The 18,793-nt window shown below is 47.9% G+C and overlaps 1 non-coding gene across 1 annotated transcript; it reads left to right on the top strand.

Moving 5' to 3' along the window:
- Positions 1–181: 181 nt before the first annotated feature.
- LOC123813287 lies at positions 182–288 on the top strand. Its single transcript, XR_006784716.1, has one exon. It is a non-coding gene; the product is annotated as a U6 spliceosomal RNA (small nuclear RNA).
- Positions 289–18,793: the final 18,505 nt, after the last annotated feature.

Here is an 18,793-nt window from a genome sequence, read left to right on the forward strand (position 1 = left end):
ATACAACCTATCCTTCCATAGCATGGAAAGGAGTTTAACAGCAATCACTCACAGGTGCCACTCACTGAGCACTCACTATATTCCAAGTAGGGCCTAAGGTGCTGACCCAAGCCCTTGCCATGCATTATCTTACACAGTCTTCACAACAGTGTGAGGTTAAATATAAATGTCATCAAGCCCAGTGCTCGTTTCGACAGCACAAAGACTAAAATGGGAATGATTCAGAGAAGATGAGCATGGGCCCTGTGCAAGGATGACACGTACATTCGTGAAGCGTCCCATGTTTTTCTGTAATGGCTTGTACTTGTTTCTTTAAAAAAAAAAAAAATTAGCCCTGGCTGGTGTGGCTCAGTGGATTTAGCACCGGCCTATAAACCAAAAAAGGTCATCAGTTCAATTCCTGGCCAAGGCACATGCCTGGGTTATAGGCCAGGTCCTCAGCCGGGGGTGTGTGAAAGGCAACCACACACCGATGTTTTTCTCCCTCTCCTTCTCCTTCCCTTCCCCTCTCTCTAAAAAAAAATATTTACTAAGAATTACAGCAAACCATTTTAAAATTAAAGTATCATGAAGCCCATTTTATACATAAGAAAACTGAGGTAGCAAAAAGTGCCATGACTTGCCCAAGGTTATGCTGGTGCCAAAGCCGGTGCTTGTCAGCTCTCTGCCACTTAAAAATAAAAATGCAAGTGGCACGTCACTGCGGGGATCTGGACTTGGAGAAGTATGTGGACACCAAGCAATGGGGACACGGCCCTTTTCCTCAGGCGCATCCAGTCTGGTCACAGCAAACATGACTCAGGCTAAATTACACATGACGGAGCCTGGATCCAAACCTGAGACCAGGTTTTCGCAGGAGCAGGGCACAGAACACAAGAGTGCAGAAAGAGGAGGATGTGAAACGGGCAAAATAAGGGCCAAAAAAATCACCCTTCAGCTGGGCCACCCCGGGCGGGCCCAGTTAGCCACCTTTTTTTTTTTTTTAACACTGATAAAATTCTTGACTGTAATTCCAGTGTTTGGGGGGGGGTGGGCAGTGCATTCCTTCCCACACCCAGTCATTTTCCCCTGCCCACAGGACATTGGACAATGCAGCTCAGTTTGTCACTACTGTACCCAGAGGTAGCATCTGATTCCAAGGGTGAAGGCTCAGGCCCACGAGGTGTCCCACCCCGTGTCCCCACTTCAGATGCCAGTTGCAAGGCCAGGTTTTCCGACTGTCCACTATAGGTTAGAGGTAACAATGCCCTCCTCCTTAAACTCAATCAATGTATTTAGAGCGACACACACACAACTCAAAGGAGCCTTGTACTTACAGGACGCAGGTTCACTGTGAAAGGGTGTAACTCAGGAACAGCCAGATGGAAGGGACACAGCTTTCATGCTCTCTGGGCACGAAACTACCTGAACCTCCCCCAGCTTGCCGACCAGGAGCCCTCGCAGACCTGTGCTTTCAGGTTTTTCTGGAGTCTTCATTAGGCTTGATGGATTAAATCATTGGCCTTTGGTGGTTGAAGTCAATCTTCAGCCCCGTGCACTGGAAGGTCCAGCCTCTCATCCAGGTGGCTCCTCCTGGCAATCAGCCTCCTCCAGCACAAGCTTTTCAAAAGTCACTCATTAACACAACAAAAGGCATCTTCATCGCTTTTGTCTCGGGAATTTCCAGGGTTTCGCTCCTGTGCTGAACAGGAGGACGAAGACCAAATATATATTTATCATTAATCACAACATCACCACTGGGCGACCCCACGGGGTCCGGAGCTGAACCAGTTCCGTCCTATTGAACCAGTATCTGGCACCTCCATTTTGTTGGGAGAGTGGAACAGAACAAAGACAACAGAGCACATACAAAATTAAGTAATCCGAAAGAACAAGAAATAACCCTGAATCTCACCATTGTCCCTGAAGGGAAAACAAAAGAGAGAGCGCACGCGAGCACGAGCTCAGGCCCGAGCACGTGGAGGAGGCGGGGAGCGGGGGGACCTGATTTGCACGTTGGTTCAGATGGGAGGCCCGGACCACGGGAATGACCACCTGGAATTGCTGCCCCTAGATCAGTACTCGTGGAACTTGAGGGTTCATTAGAATCACCAGGGGAGCTTGTTAAAACACAGGCTGCTGATTCACCCGAGGTTCTGATTCAGGCCACCAGGGCAATGTGGCATTTCTTACTAATCCCTGGGTGAGGCTAGTGTTCCTGTTTCAGGGTCTAGCACTTCGAGCACCAAGAACACTCCACCTTCGCTGCACATTAGCGCCGCCCCGGGGCTTATGAAAACACCCAGGCCGCGCCCCGCCCAGATCCAGCAGAATCCCCGGGGGTGGGACCCGTGCTTTCGTGTTTTTTAAAAACGGGCTCCAGGTGGTTCCGACGTGCAGCCAAACCGGAGAGGAACTAATGGGAGAGCATGTGTGCGCTTCAAGGTCAGATGCCATAAAAATAACAGCTAATATATATTGAACAGTCATCGTGCCACCGGTCACTGCTGAGTGCATTACTGCAGGACCTCACCTAGTTCACACAGGAACTTTAGGGTAGGGACTATTATTCCCATCTTGGTGACAAAGAGAGTCAGAGAAACGAAGTAATCTGTCCTAGGCCACAGTGGACTTTCCCTGAAGATCCATCGGGTCAGGACTGTACACTCTCCCATCCACCAGACCTGGGCATAGGGTGGTATCCTTACTCTCTTCCAGAACATTCTCCTTCCTTCTCCTGTAAAATGTCTGCAGCTTTTAGTCTCCTGTTATCATGTCTCACCACCGACCACCACTCCCGTTTCTGCCCCACTCCCAGCCTCACCTGCTTCCTGCTGGAATAGTTAGCGCCTGTCTCTCCTCTCTCCAATTGTAGTTCTGTCTTCAGAATGACAGGTGATTTCAACGTCTCCTTTTTTTTAATTTTATGCTTATTTATTTTAATAGTGAATATAGTCACGTGATTCAAAATTTAAAAGGAACATCTACGGTGTTTATCTTACCCCTTCCCCCCCAAAAATCAAGCCTCAATCTGAACAAGTCTCTGCCATGACCAGTTTACGGAAAGTACGAAAACCAGAGGAGGGGCGTGGTAAGTGATGCCATGTGCAGGCATCAGCAGCATCCAGAATATTTGCATTTCTGACCCTTCCCACGTCCTGTTCCCTCGGTTCCTTGACTTTCTTGTGTCCGATGAGCTTGTTCTCCATCCCGCTTCACCAGTCAACCCCATGGCCTCGCCGCAGGCCCTAGGCCTCGTTGTTACCATCGAGGCCCAGGGCAGGCTGCCCCGCGCTAGCGCCCGCGACATCACGTAAAGCGACTTTAAAAACCAGCCATGTGAGAACACTCTGACCTATCTGTCTGCCCCCCGGGAAGCAGGAGGTAAATGTGCCACGTGAAAGCTGCCCCGCCCACACCTGGAGGCTGAGGGGGGCGCCCTTACCACTAGAGTGAAGGCACCCAGGCTCCAAAAGGTGACAGAAACAAACCCGGTTACTAATTTCTACCTAAGCCCAGACTTCGTCAGATTCCTCGCTAATGGGCACCCTCAGTCGCTGTCGATTCTTCAGAAATGCATTGTGTCTTTGTCTAATAAGTAAACAAGTTGGCTGGTTCACAGAGCATCACCTATGACCTCCCTCGCGCACATGTTGTTTGTTCTGTTCATCTGGTCTTGTGTTCACATCATCGTTCCAGCCACAAACACTCAAGAAGGGCAGTGGAGGGGCTTCTCCCCAAAATCTCACTCTCGAGCATCCCTCCCTCCAAGCCAGCACGTGACATGGGGGAGAGGGAGAGCGACAGTGACCAGAGGTTCAGAGTTTTGGTCCGTTGTTATTACGGCTCCCTCTGGGACAACCCCCTGGCCTCTTCTCTCTTTGTCACGCTGGGTCCCTGTGAAGTCAACCATGAGCCTCGAGCAGCTCCAATCATTAGCCCATGCACTGGCCCACCCTCCTAGGTGATTCTTTCCTGCCTTTTCCCAGCACTGCAAACCTCAAATCCCCATCCCCATTTCCAGCCCTTGACTCTGCTTCTCCAAATCATTAAGAAAATAAAAGGTAATTGGGTAGGAACTTCCACAAGCTCCCACCTTCGCTTCACTCTTATGCATCTGTGCCCAAGGTCTCCCTGCCCCTCCTAGGGCTGTGATACAGGGACTCAGGAGACCTTCCCCTCTGGCCACATCCGGGATCCCAGACCCTCTGGCACCAATAAACCAATAGTGCAAATTCTCTAGCTGTGCTAGATTGAAGGATACCACGGAGACAGAAAATAAACTGTGGTAGGGGTGTAGGTCTCTTTTCTTTTGTTAAATTGGAAATTTAAATTATTCTTTTGTGCTTTGTACCCCAGTAAAGGATAAGGCCCTTGATATGCTATAATTTAAGCAAACAGAAGGCTAGGCATCTCCATTGTTCTTTCCTGGATGTCTATTTATCTGGCTCTTTCTTATTTCAAGGGCAGTGACCCAGAGAAGATGAACAAAATAGAATTTGAAGTCCTTAATGTGCTGCATGTTTACCGAGATTTACAAAGACCAATTGTTCGATTTGATTAGCAAAAATAAAATTACATTCAGTCTTTTTCTTTTGTCATCATTGGAGGTTCTCAAAGTGAATCGGGTATTGGGTGGGAAGTACCAATAGGGGGAGGGGAAGAAATACCATTTTTGTCAGCTTCTTTTTAAGTCTTCACTTGCCCCAGACAGTTTTTGAAAAAGAGTTCAAGAGATCAGGCCTAGTCATCTGCGGTGAAGTTAATTGCTTGGCAACACGATGAAAACCAGGCCAGACCGATCTTCAAGTCCTCTTCCCATCCCACGCCTATTGCTGATGCTGCCGCCTCCAGAGAGAGGCCTCTTCTCCGCGGGCAGAGACCCACAGCCCTGACTTCCCTCTCTCCCCGTCAGCGCCGGCCTCTCCTAGGGCCCATCCGTCAGGGGACCTCTCCCACAGGGAATCTGCTCACAGCATCAACTGTAAAGGAATCAACGCTGAGTGTTAGGGTGGTCTGTGATGCAAGCCGTGAAAGAATTCACAAAGAGAAGAAAGTATTAGAGCAGGCAAGTCAAACTCATTTTTACCAGGGGCCACGTCAGCCTCAAGGTTGCCTTCAAAGGGCCAAATGTCATTTTAGGGCTGTATAAATGTAACTGCTTCTTAAGTGTTAAGGAGTCGAAATTACATTGGCCCTTTGAAGGCAACCACGAGGTTGATGTGGCCCCTGGTGAAAATGAGTTTGACACCCCTGATATAGAGAGTAAAGTTTTTAGTCACTCTCCAAGACAGGAGAGGAGGGGCATGGTGTGGAGAGGTACACCAGCACTGAGGGGTGGGGGCTTTGAGCTTTTATTGGACTATAATTGGATTAAAAAGGGTGGGGGGTGCTGTTGGGTGGCCCCTGGGCTGTGGGGGCGTTGTAACTGAGGCTGCAGTTTGTTCCAAAGTTATCTCTGCCTGGGGCTGTGGGGAGCGGTTAGTCCTGTTCTTTTTTTGCTTCCTTGTTTTCTTTTAAACATTGTTTTATTGTTGTTCAAGTACAGTTTTCTGCCTTTTCCCCCTCCCCCTCCCCACCAACCCAGCCCTCCCCACCCCCCTCCCCTGCTTCCACCCCCCCCCCTTGTTATTGTCCCTGTGTCCTTTATACTTGTTCCTGCAAACCCTTCCCCCTTTCCCCCAGTAATCCCCTCCCCTCTCCCCTCTGGTCACCGTCAGCCTGTTCCCTATTTCAGTGTCTCGTTTCCAGTCCTTTCCAGTCCTGGGAACACAAGCTCAGAACAGTAAAATGGCCTCATGTTTAACAAGGTCATAGGCCTGCTAGAGAAATGGGTCCACAATAGCAAATGAGGCTGGCTTTGTCCTTTCACTAAGGGTGAAAGCTGTGAAGAGATGAAGGTCTCAAAAATAAATAAATAAATAAATAAGAGATTAAGATCTCATGCGCAGACACATACGTACATACGCTCCTTAAAAATGCATCTGGATTCACCTTCCAAAATCTCTGCACCTGTTGCTAGTCACTCATCTTTTCCAAACCAAAATGTAACATTTGCACTTGAACACTGCTGTCAATTAAGGTGACTGGATTTGATTCTCATTATTTTTCATTAAATCGAAAATAGAGGCTTATATATTTTTCTTTTCACTCATTAATCTGTCCTAATATTCCTGCACTGAATATATCTTCAATGCGAGAATCTAAATAATGAAAACAATGAATGTAGAAACTCTATTAAGGATAAAGAATGAGCTCCCGTCCTGATCCCCTGAGTGATGCTTGTCTTTTTAATGCTCTTCCTCCCTTCTCCCTGGCAATTAAAAGATAAGCATCTGTGCCAGGGAAGGGTGTGCATGTGTGTGTGTGTGTGCACGTGTGAGCATGTATGTTCATGCATGTGTGTGTTTTAGAGCAGAGGTGAACTGCAGGTCAGTTTTGCCAGTGCCGATGCCGTAACAACATGGTGTGTCTTGATTTGGAGAATCATCTCCACCCATATTTTACAAAGATAATGATGAGTCTCCTCCTGAGTCCCTGTCAGATCTCAAGGGAATGTCCTGCCCGGACAAGACACCACGAGTGGTCACAGGTGCATGTGGGACAAAGGTCCCCGACCCTGGCTGCACATTAGACTCACCTGAGGACCTTTAAAAAGACTCATGCCTGGGCAGCACTCAAACCGAGCCAATCAGGCCCCTGAGTAGTAAGGTCCAAGCCTGGGAACAGAGAAGGTCTACGGGTGATTCCTGTGCGCAGCCAGAATCTCTGCGTATGAAGCTTCCCACACACAAGGAAAAAACACAAACAAGTGACATTTATTCACTGGGTGTGATTAATGAAATTGTAATGCATCCACACAATGGGAAGCTGACCAGTTGTCCTATCTTTTAATTTTTTTTAGCAAGGCAAATCTTCGGGTATTGTTCAAAGCCATTCTCTCCATCAATGCTGTGGGCACAGTAATTGAGGGCTATACATTTTGGGGAGGCCTATAAAAACATTAGAGACCAGAAAAAAACAGTTGATTACATAATATAAAATAAAACACATGGACAAACAAGAATGGAAATCAGAGTTTACTGCAAAGGACCTGATTAAGGAGCTGGCCATTCCTCTTTGAGTCCTCGAAGTCTACCAGTTCTCTGATTTTACAAAAACAGTGTGGTATTGATAGGGGACTTAAGAGTTGGAAAATTTTAGTTGAAGTAATAGCTAATAAGCTTAGTAATCGATGCATGTACAAACTTTTGTTCCAGGAACTGAAGGTATGACCCACCCTGAGTCCAGGAGACCACAAGCAGTTCTACCTTTGTTGCTCAGAAGGACTGCAAGCAACTCGAGATGTTATCTGAGCCATTGTGTTCCAGGGTGAGATGACCACCGCCCAGGACACAGCTAATGACCACCACCTGGGGCACAGCTTAAGACCACTGCCCAGAACAAGAATGCTGAGGTTGTTTTTTTCTAATCCAATTAACTTTTTTCCGAATTTCAAAACCCCTCACGGCACCTTGTTTATTCTTGCTATAAAAACCTTGGCCTGGAAAGAAAAGACAAGATGGTCTGTTAGGGTATGAACCCACCACCTTCTCAGATCGCCAGCCATCTGAATAAAGCGCCCATAAAGATGCAATCCCTGTCTCTGCTTATTGGGTTTGGTAGTGACGAGCAGCCCACCCTCCGTGTCTTTTCTGGTTTTGGTATGTCATCTTGTCTGGCTGCCTGCTGCTCACCTGCATTTGATCCGTTTGAAATACTTGCCAAGGGCCACCCATGGGGTGTCATCTAGTCCACCCCATCCTGTCCCCATCTCTACACTTGTGGTTTTAAGCACTTTGGGGTCATGTGTCCCACTGATATTCTGCTGAAAAGTGCAGACCCTTTCTCCAGGAAACCCATGTATGCACAAAATCCTGCACACAATCTCAGTGGATACTCGACCGCCTTAAGACTTATGTGACAATCATTTGTTTGCTTATGCACTCACTTATTCACTTACTTGCTCATTCACCTATTCACTCACTCACTCATTCACTGTTAACTGCTGAGATCCAGGTGCCGTGTTAGACTAGGAGACAAGTAAACTGCGGTTCCTGACCTCGGGGAGTCTATAGTCAAGATTAGACATGATAAACAGACCAACGGTGACCGTAAACTTTATGTGTCAACTTGACTGGGTGAAGAGGGGCCCAGATAGCTAGTAAAACATTATTTCTGGATGTTTCTGGAAGAGATTAGCATTTAAACTGGTTGGCTGAATAAAGGAGATCGCTCTCACTAATTCGGGTGGGTATCATCCAATCCATTGCTGGTCTGAATGGTACAGAAAGGAGGACAAAGGGTGGATTTGTTCTGTTACTTGGGCTAGGACAGCATCTCCTGCCCTCAGACACCGGCATTCCTGGTTGGTGGGCCTTCAGACTAGAGCTTACACCATCGGCTCCCCTGGTTCTCCGGCCTTTGGACTTGGACTTGGACTTGGACTGAATTATACCGCTGGCTTTTGCTAATTCTTTTTGTTGTGGTAAAATACATACAACAAAAAATTCATCATTTTTAAGTGTGCAAATCAGTGACATTAAGTATATTGGCAATGTTGTGCGAACACCTCCTCCTCCCACTATTCATTTCCAAACCTTTTTCTCATCCCAGACAGAACTCTGCACTTATTAAATAGTAACTCCCTATTTCCCACCACCAGGCCAGGATCACCTATCTTGTATCTTCTGTCTCTATGAATCACACCTTGGCCTTTGGGGAGCTCACAGCTTCATGGAAGAGAAAGACAATGCTCTGCTCATCACCCCCAGTCATCAGAGAAATAAATGCACATTTAAATGCCAGCGAGAAACCTCTTTAGACCCATCGGATTTTTGATGAGGACACAGGAGAAGGGGATCCTCATGGGAGTGAAAACCTAAGGTCATCCCGGAGGGCAGTGAGTCAGCGCTCACCTTGAGCCCTACCCTACCTCACCCCAGCGTCAGTGTGGCTTACCTTACCACCCAGGAGCCCTCCTCCTAGATAGATATGCACCCCCAGGAATTTTCACACTGAGTCCTAAGAGGACATATGGGAAGTTATTTTCCAAGACTCCTGGGAATGCTTTCTTTCAGCCTCCTCCTACCTACAGAGAATGTGTTGGGAACATTGGTTAAATAACACTGTCCCACCGGGGAAAGAATCCAGAGGCGATGCCCTTGACCTGACCTCACCACCTGGCTCCCTAATTTCCGTCTCCAACCAAGGAGTAGAATCTATCCCTGTTTCCAGTTCAGGTGGGGGCAGTTATTAGAGGACAAATGTTCCCTGGATGCTGAAGGCAGAAATCAACTCAGAACCGTGGCCTTAGATTCAATAGACATCTTGGCTGTCACTGTATGAGAATTGGAAACCCACCTCACTGGGTCCTTCCATCTCGTCCTCTGTCTTTTGTGGGTTAAATGCTTAAGGCAACCTCAAGAGCACATGTCTAGGGAAATAATTTTCTATTTTTTTTCCCCAAGACTATTTAAACCTTTGATTTGGGAGAGCTATGAACTCGTGGACCAGAGATACAAGGGGAAACTGCAGTTGAACGCAAAGGTTTTGAGAGTAGAACCTGAACAGGACCACTCTGTAAATCGTTTTAAAACAACATAGTTCTTACTAATAATGTGCCCTGTCCAAGTCACTTAAGAATCTCGGGGTCTCTATGAGGAGTTCAGAAGAGCCTGCCTGATAGGGCTATGGTAGGAATAAATGAAACAATCATCTTGAAGCATTTAGCACATAATAGGTAGCCCATAAGTGATAGTCATTATTCACAAAAGTTTTCCTTTTATTTTCTCAGCCAATACAATTTTTTTTAAAGATTTTATTTATTTATTTTTAGAGAGCAGGAAAGGGAGGAAAAATTGAGGGAGAGAAACACCGATGTGTGAGAGACACATCAATCGGTTGCCTCTCACATGCCCCGGGCTGGGGATCTGTCCCACCACCCAGGCATGTGCCCTGACTGGGAGTTGAACGGGCAAACTTTCAGTTCATTGGCCAGCACTCAGTCCACTGAGCCACACCAGCTAGGGCACAGCCAAAAAAATTCATTAAGCGCTTTTGTGCTCACTGAACTAGCCCTTGGGTATAGAAAGTTAGACCTAGAATCAGAATGTTTTAAAGGTGAACAATAACTGAGGTATCACACGGTCCATTTTTTTCCACCTAAAATCTTCATCGTAACACGAAAAAATAGTCACAAAAATAGAGCCGTTCTCCTGGGAGAGATCGGTGGGTGAAGAGCTGCCCTGGAGGTGCCCGGGGAAACCCAGGGCCCCACGGAGCACAGCGGGAAACCTCAGCGCAGTCAACCTCTTCGTCTTACTCATGAGGACTTGGGACTTAATGGTCTGGCTCTAATTGCTTGTTCCAGGTCACCCAGCTAACCAGAGACAGGCTGCCTGGGTTAGAAGCTGTATCTCTGACGTCAAGGAATTTACCAACTAGCTATGGAGACACGATACATGCATGCTGGGATGTGGAAGAAAATTAGGGCTCAGGTTTTCAAGTTGTATTAACACAGCATGGGCCTGTGGGTCTCAGCTTCTCCACTGAACTTTCTGTTCTTAGTACGTTACGCCTAAGTATCCATTCCTGTGAAAAGAAGGATCGCTGACATGCTCAGTGACTCACACCCGTTTTTCATTGGGTATTTTTATGAACTCATGGATGTGTTATGAATTTATTCCCTGAGTAAAATAAAAATGCAAATATGTTGACATTGTAATTAAGGAAAATAGTTTTAACTAAAACATTGTGAGATTGGGAAACACATAGAAAAAGCTCTGAGATCAACTATTCAGTCTGATTCCCATCTTCTCCGTGCCTCACACAATAAAACCTGTATCATCTTATGCAGCACGGAAGCTCTACTTTTTTTTAAAAGCTTATTAAGACATATATCAGATATAGGAAATAAGCTGCACCTGCCCTGACACCTTATTCTAAGCGAGCAGAGTCACAGGGAGACGGGCAGCTTTGATTAAATGCACTTCTTGCCTAATGGCAGGACCGAAGACCAGGCATTTCTGAAGATGAGGTGTCCTCCCGACTTCCCAGTGGGGTGGGAACAGCTCAAGGGGAGGGAGGCTTTCTTCAGCGCTCCATCTCCGGGGCCTGGGGCTGCTATGGGCTTCAGAGCGCCCACCAGACCCTGCCATTCCCTCTCTTTCAACACTGCAGGCAGGAGCTTTTCTTGGGAAAGCCCACAGATATTCCCTTCGATGTTTTTAATCTTATTTAAAAGACCTCAAATGGAAACAGAGAGGGGTTTCCACCAGAGCGCACAGCAGAGGAAGTGGGGGCCACCCCCCTCCGTCAGCACCTCCCCCTCCCACCTCCCTGGGCCCAGCCCTACACACGACACAGAGGAAGATGAAGGCCCAGCCCCTGCTGGCAGGGTTCACTGCTAGTGGTTAACAAATTCAAACACGTAGACTTTAAAAGGAACAGACATTTCCGGGGGAAAATGTTCGATGCCAAGTGAGTTCGATGAATTGAAAAGCCATGGGAATTTAAACCACAAAGAAATCATTTTAAAAAGTCATTGCTAGTATTTAAAAAAAAAGAACTTAGCAAAAAGAAATGAACCATGGACTAAGCCTGAAATAATGCTAAGAACTGGGTATTCGGGATGGAAGGTATTCTAGGTCGGGGGACAGTGAGCAGAGGACCCTCTCCCACAAAAAAAGAAAGAGACAAGATGTAGGAAAGCAAGTGGGAAGGCTCGTCTGAGCAGACACAGGCTGTGGGTTGGAAGTAGAAACTGAGGCCAGACTCTAGAGCAAGACTCGTGGTCAGCCTGTAAGGAACGGGGCTGCACAGCAGGAGGTAAGCTGTGGGCAAGCGACAAGCTTCATCTGTCTTTGCAGCCGCTCCCCATCGCTTGCATTACAGCCTGAGCGCCGCCTCCCGTCAGCTCCACGGCGTTAGATTAGCGTAGGAGCGAGACCCCTCCTGGGACCTGCACGTGTGAGGGATCTAGGTTCCGTGCTCCTTGTGAGAATCTGACGTCCAGTGATCTGAGGGGGTGACGCCAGTGCTGGGGGGCAACTGCAAACACAGACTATCGTGAGCAGAGAGGTCTGACTGCACAGAGACCGGAATAAATCAATCGCTTACAGACTCATATCAAAACCCTATCCGTGAGTGGCAAGCGACAATTAAGCTGCATCCCGTGGCAGGCTTTATAGTGGCCAGTGAGTTGATGTGCTTCACTTGTACAGCTGCATCTGCATTAAAGTGAGTTGTATAATTATTTCATTATATATTACAACATACCAATAATAGAAATAAAATGCACAATAAATACAATGTGCTTGAACCATCCCAAAACCATCCCCCCCCCTTCACTGTCCATGGAAAAATGGTCTTCCATGAAACTGGTCCCTGCTCTAAAGGGTCTTAATACCCTCCACCCTCTGGTGACACTGATCTGATAAAATAATTTATAAACAGCGCTCAATGGCGCATGCTTTGGCCCCTCACTCTCAGAAACCCAAGGATGGAAAATGCCTTTTCTGTTTCACACAAATCCCATCAACTGGTAGAAGCTGCAAGGAGAACTCTGTTGAGAAAGATTCTACGTTCACACCTGAACTCACCGTGAGCGCTGAGATTTACAACTGGTGCCTGTCGAGGACAAAACAGGGAGGAACGACAGTAAGAACAGCAGTGTAGACGCTTTGCATTTGCCAACTGTGCCTTATGCAAAAGGGATGGCATGGCTATCATGGTGAGAAATTCAGGCACCCAGTTTGCTTAATGGGAGAAGTACTGTGGAGTAGAGAACATCCCACAACTTCTGCTGGTTAAGTGAACTACCAACTCCATGCTTAAGACCAACCCCAAATGAGTGTTCTGCCTGAGACTATCAGCGCAAATATTGGGGCTGACATCTGTCCTCAGCAGTACAGAGTACTGTAATTGATTAGTGATGTCTGCCATGGGCTCAGCAGTAGGGATGGGTGTTCTGCATACTACATACTGACTATGCCTACCTTTACTAGGAGGACCAACCACACAAAAAGTATTTTGGGCATCAGAATCAACTGATATAAGGTTAGGTATTCTTGTTTGGTTTGGTTTAGTTTGGGGTTAGGAAAGATATGTTTTTCAAACTATTAAAAACTCGGTTGTTATATAACCACGCTGGCAGGTATCTTTCTCTGAATCTATGCAATTGCCAAGATCAGGCCAGAATGAACCCAACAGGGCCACAGAGCCCACTCATAAGAGAGTTGAGGAATTTTAAAGCCTTTAATCACAGCAATTGTGTTTATCTTTATCTTTGGTGAGACCCACCCAACACTTGAAAACTTGCAGCCCACACCTTGCCAAAGATTCCTGGGGCAGACCAGCCCTCCCTGGCAGCTGCTCCCCCTTATCTTTGATCTCCCTGCCTCTAATTTTCTCTCCTGTTAGAAGCCCTCCCTCTCCTTCCCTACCACACTCTTGGGGACAGTGGAGTCTGTTGGCAGAGAGAGCAAATTTTTTCTTCTTCTTTTTATTCTTCCTGTAAATGCAAACAAATGACCGGCACTACAAGAACTTTCATATTTGCAAACACTCCGGTGTGTCTCACAAAAATCAATTTAACCAAGATCCATAAAATATAAATTCACCTGGTGCAAACGCGGGATGACTATGGAGATTTCTCCCCCTACCTCCGCATCGCACAGCGTCCATACAAATGACTCTGGAAGCTGCACCAACTACTAGAGCCACTGGATGAATCTCAAGGTCAGGAGGGTTTGCAGAAAAAGAAAATAAATGAAATGTACCGTTCAAGAGGTTCCCTTTGCAATGCAGAGACTGCTCTGGTGCCCTTTCAAACAAAAGTAGATGATTTGGACAAGAAATAAACCGTCCCCCTTCCCTTTGTGAGACTGCAGCTGAGAATCACAGCTCCACCGCCTGTTCCCAGAGGCAGTTCCTAAGCCAAAGTCTTGGTGATGTGTTTCTGCTGATGAAGAAGACATAGGACTGTCCTGGGCCTGGGAATGTTACAGGGTGCAGCCAAGAGGGGGGCCACAAACAGGGATTTGGAATGGGCCCCAGAACTCAGGGTGTCTAGGAAATATTAGAAAGACATATAAGATGTCCTCACTCCTTCCCCCTTCAGGTGTGGGCAGCTTTAGAAGGGGGAACCACCACCTGGCTTTAGCAGAGATCCCGGCGACACAGCTGATGGTGCCAGGAACCGAGGGAGGCCTACCAGCCAAGATGGATTACTGGGAAGAACTGGGGGCTGCCTGAGCCATGGACTTCTATTTCTTTTCCTGAGATATAGTACCCCAGACTGGGCAAAGGGGGGAAGGAAGGACTGTGTGTGTTTGTGGGTGTTTTAAGGGACTTTGGGATTTTGATGAAGACATTAGGTCACTACTTTGAGTCTGTATAGCATTAAATAAACATTTCTTTTCCTTTTCATGAATCTCTGGCATTGAGAGACATCTTTCCTATAAGGCAGCAGACATAACGAACCTGGGGGGTTCCTTTCAATAATAGCATATTGCTTTTGGCCCCTTTTAGTTCTGTAACAGGAAGAGGCAGACAGGAGGGGCACAGCTGCTGAATGTTTATACATATAAAATGCTTACTTCTAATTGTAAAAGAGTGCTCTTCCTTCCTGGAGAAACTTGACAAAACACCGGGAAAAAATTTTTGAGTCCTCACCCCTCCCCGGCCCCTGCAGCCTCTGAAGGCTTGCGGCACGGTCTCCCCGTGGAGACAGCCGGGCCTCGGGCCACACCTGCGGGATCCAGGTTTCCGAGGCTGGATGGGTCCCCTCTGCATTCTCTAAAGTCACCCCCAGAGTCTTATGAGGACCTCCTCTCTGAACTGCACTCCAGAGCCCATGGCACAGGAGTTCCTCCACAAATACGTGGTGAATAAATAAATAAATACCATCCTATTTTGTTTCTTTGTATAGATACATTTTTCTTTTCTTTCCTTCCTTGTTTTTTTTTAAACATGTTTCCATGGTTTTCACTTAACAGTAGATAAGTCGCTTGCCACTTGCTTGTCACTGTCCCCTGAGTTTTACAAGCGTTGTCTTACTTATAACGATCCCGTAAGGTAATTATTATTTATAACCCCTGTTCTCCCATGAACTATCCTCGGTGCAGAGAATTTATGTAATGTGTCCAATGCCATAAAGCTGGAAAGTGTTGAAGCAGGTGTCAGCTTCAAGAATATAAATCCGCAGTCTTCATGCTTTACGTCTGCATCCATCTTGAACGTCTTAGGTTTTCAATGTTGTTCTAGTTTAGATTTTTTTTTAGATTTTATTTATTTTTATTTTTAGAGAGGGGAAGGGAGGGAGAAAGAGAGGGAGGCACACATCAATCTGTGGTTGCCTCTCGTGTGCCCCCTACTGGGAACCTGGCCCACAACCCAGGCATGTGCCCTGACTGGGATTGAACCCACCACCCTTTGGTTCACACACAGGCTGGCACTCAATCCACTGAGTCACACCAGCCAGGGCTGGTCTCGATTTTTGAAATGGGAACGTGGTATTCGACTGCACAGATGCCTCAGCATTTGAGAATCATTGGACAGTTCCTCTCTGTTACAATGCTGTATAAAGAGCATGTTAACTAAATTTTCCCATAACCATATTTTTCTTTCCTTAGAGTCAATTTCTGAAATGGCATCAACAAGTCAAAGGGTATGACCACTTTTGGGGCTCTTGATCCAGACTGACTGTCCTAAAATTTTTTTTAATTTTATTTTAATCATTGTTCAAGTACAGTTTTCTTCCTTTTACTCCCATTCCAGTCCCTCCTCCCAACCCTCCCCACTTCCCTCCCATTACCACCCTCCCCCTAGTTTTTGTCCATGTGTCCTTTAAATTTGTTCCTGTAAACCCTTCCCATTCTCCCCTGAAATTCCCTCTTCTCTCCCCTCTGGTCACTGTCAGCCTGTCCTCTATTTCAGTGTCTTTGGTTATATTTTGCTTGTTTCTTTGTTTTTGTCCTGAAATATTTTAATAAGTATATATCCACAGCAGCATAGAGGTGCCTATTTCTTCCCTTAAAAAATACAGAAACTCTGAATATCACTAAAAATTAAAATCCATGCCTGCATGTTTGGGAGTGTGTTTTAGTCTTTATTCTGGCACCTCTCACGCACGGGGTGTGGTCCTGGCAGTACCGTGGGCAAAAAGAATTAGGAAGACACGGCTCTCCTCCCCCTATCCCCCAGGGAAAGCCCAGGGCATCTCCCAAAAAACCCAGGGTCTGGGTTTTGTTTTGTGTTTTCATTTTGTTTTGTTTTTTAACCTCTTCACCTTTCCTACATTGGGGTGTTTCCATTTCTATGCATTCCACAAAGTCACTTCCTCATAGCCCAGCCCTTGGCTGGACAGGCTTCTCAGAAGATTTATGAAAGGCCTGCTAAGGGCCGAGGAAAGCCTGGTCTGCTGTGATTATCCACAATGTCCTGGTAAAGAAGCAGAGATTCAGCCATGCTGAGCAACTTGCCCAGAGTCACACAGCTTGTAAAGAGACAGTGTCTGCTGTCTCGGACCTGGAGCTCTTGACCACCTCCCTCCGCGGCCTCTCCCTTGGCACAACTTGCCACCCGTGACAGAATAATCCCGAGCTGTGAACCAACCACTCCCAGGGCCGGCTGACGTGGCACCTCAGCTGCCAGAATACAGATCACTGGCCCCTGTGCAGAGGAGAGAAGGCAAGCGCCTCCCAGCTTTGCCCGAGCACTCCGGATGTAACCGCCGCTCCTCCAAGAGTCACGGGCTTCCAACGCTGCCTCTGGTGGAACCACAGTCACTATCGATCCAGAGTGTTCTCTAAATGAGCTCACAGCCCACCACAGCCCGCAGACAGCCGGGTTCCTGGGGCAGCTGCTCCCTCAATCAGCCCTTCCTGGCTCATATTTGCTCTGAGAAATTAGAAGTTAAAAGTCAAAGCAAATAGAGAGGGACTTTAATTATCCTGAGCAAAGACACAGTGACCAAGGAACGCTGTTCTTCTCCTCTGATAAGCAAGAGAATGGCTGGGTTGGCACGCAGGCACCGCCCGAGCTGACGACTCCTCTGCTCTGTTCCCAGCATCTCTGTCATCCACCCACTGCGTGCAAGCTCCGTGGGGGCAGGGGCTGTGTCCTGTCACTCATGGGCACTAATTGTTTCCCAATGAGAAGCCCAGGGGAAGGCAGCCGCAGACTGGGCTGATAGCTGAACCCAGTCCTCAGGATCTGGGCGCCCCTACTTTTGTGCTCTGCCCTCCTCCTGTGCAACCCCACCGCCCCCACTCTCCCCAGCTCCAGCCATCAGCTCCCCACTTGAGGCAGGAAATCAGGAAATGGGGCGGCACCACCAGGTACCGTTCATGTCTGCGCTTTTGCTTGGGAGAACAGGGCCTTCCCCAGAGACAGCCATCCTTCCCCTTACCCCTTATCCAGGTCAGGACCACATGCCCACAGACGGGGCGGGACAGGGCAGGTGGACAGATCCGTCTAGAATGAGCATTGAGTCATCACTGGAGTCGGACAAATTCTTCCCTCCTGCAAAAAAAAGAATTGAGGTTCTGTGAGAAAGGAAGAAAAAAGAGCAGGGCGAATAACAATGTCCGTCACAACTGTACACTCCGCACGCAGCAGAAGGCCTGGCCCGCAGACCGCTGTTCTGCAGCTGAGGGTGAAGACAGCAGTGCGGACTGAGGAGCGTAGGGAGGGCAGAGGAGGGTGGAAGGAACACGTGGGAATGGGTTCGAGCTCCAGTGGGTGAGGGAGTGAAGGCCAGAAACGGATGGTACCACAACTCATGAGTATCCCAGCGACATTTTGGGTGAGGGGAGATGGCCCGGGGCTCACGGCAGTGTTCACAAGAGCATAGAGACGACAGGGCATTGGGCCAGGCCACCACATCACCCAGCAAAGTTCCACCCCTGGCACAGAGAGCCAAACTGTCCTCATGATGGGCCTTGGGGGGGTGGTGGAGGGGCTCCCCAGGCAGTGGCCTCTACCAATCAGGTGGGAGCAGAACAGAGGAGGAGGGAGGCCATGCAGACTGCAGAGGCCAGGCTGGCTCTGGGACCGTCTCAGTCAAGCCTTGGCGATCCCAGAAATCACCAGGGGACACTTAGAGGGGGGCAATGCTGTCGGCCAAGCAGGCTTGTGCCAGCACAATTTGTGTTTGCAGGCTGGTGACATTTGAGCTGCGAATGGACAAGGTGAAGTTGGCTACGGCTCTCCCGTACAGAGGAACGTGGCCTGCCCATAGCTTCTCGGGCAGGCGTGAGAAGGGCTGGCCTTCTCTGTGCGGACGTGAGGGTGACGTCCAGAGCAGGACTCAGGGGACCCAGTGGTGGCCAGAACTCCCGCTACCTCTAGGCTACCCGGGGACCAAGATTCACTTCTCGCCCTCTGCTTCAGACAGTCCCCTCTGCTCCCGTGGGCCTCCATCTCCTCGTCCATAAGATGCAGGGACCACATGGCGTCTCTGAGGTCTTCTCAAGACTCATGTTCTATCTTGTTAGTTAAAGAATCAACAAAGAAAAGCACTGAAATAAATTACAGCGATCAGCCTGAGGATATGGCCCAACCAACAGGCAGTAGGATTCAGGGGTTAGAACTTGGGCTCTGGACGCACCAGACCCGGGCTCAGGGCCAACATCTGTCACTTGCTGTACGATCTCGTGTTTGTAAGCCTGAGACGAGTGTTCCTTACCTGTAAACTGGAAATAATAATCGCCCTCTCGTGAGGCAGCACTGAGAATTAAACAATACCCATGCTGGCTAACGAAGTGCCAGG

Source organism: Phyllostomus hastatus, unplaced genomic scaffold (assembly GCF_019186645.2).
Source record: "Phyllostomus hastatus isolate PE091 unplaced genomic scaffold, TTU_PhHast_1.1 phas_contig_150, whole genome shotgun sequence".
Lineage (NCBI taxonomy): Eukaryota > Metazoa > Chordata > Mammalia > Chiroptera > Phyllostomidae > Phyllostomus > Phyllostomus hastatus.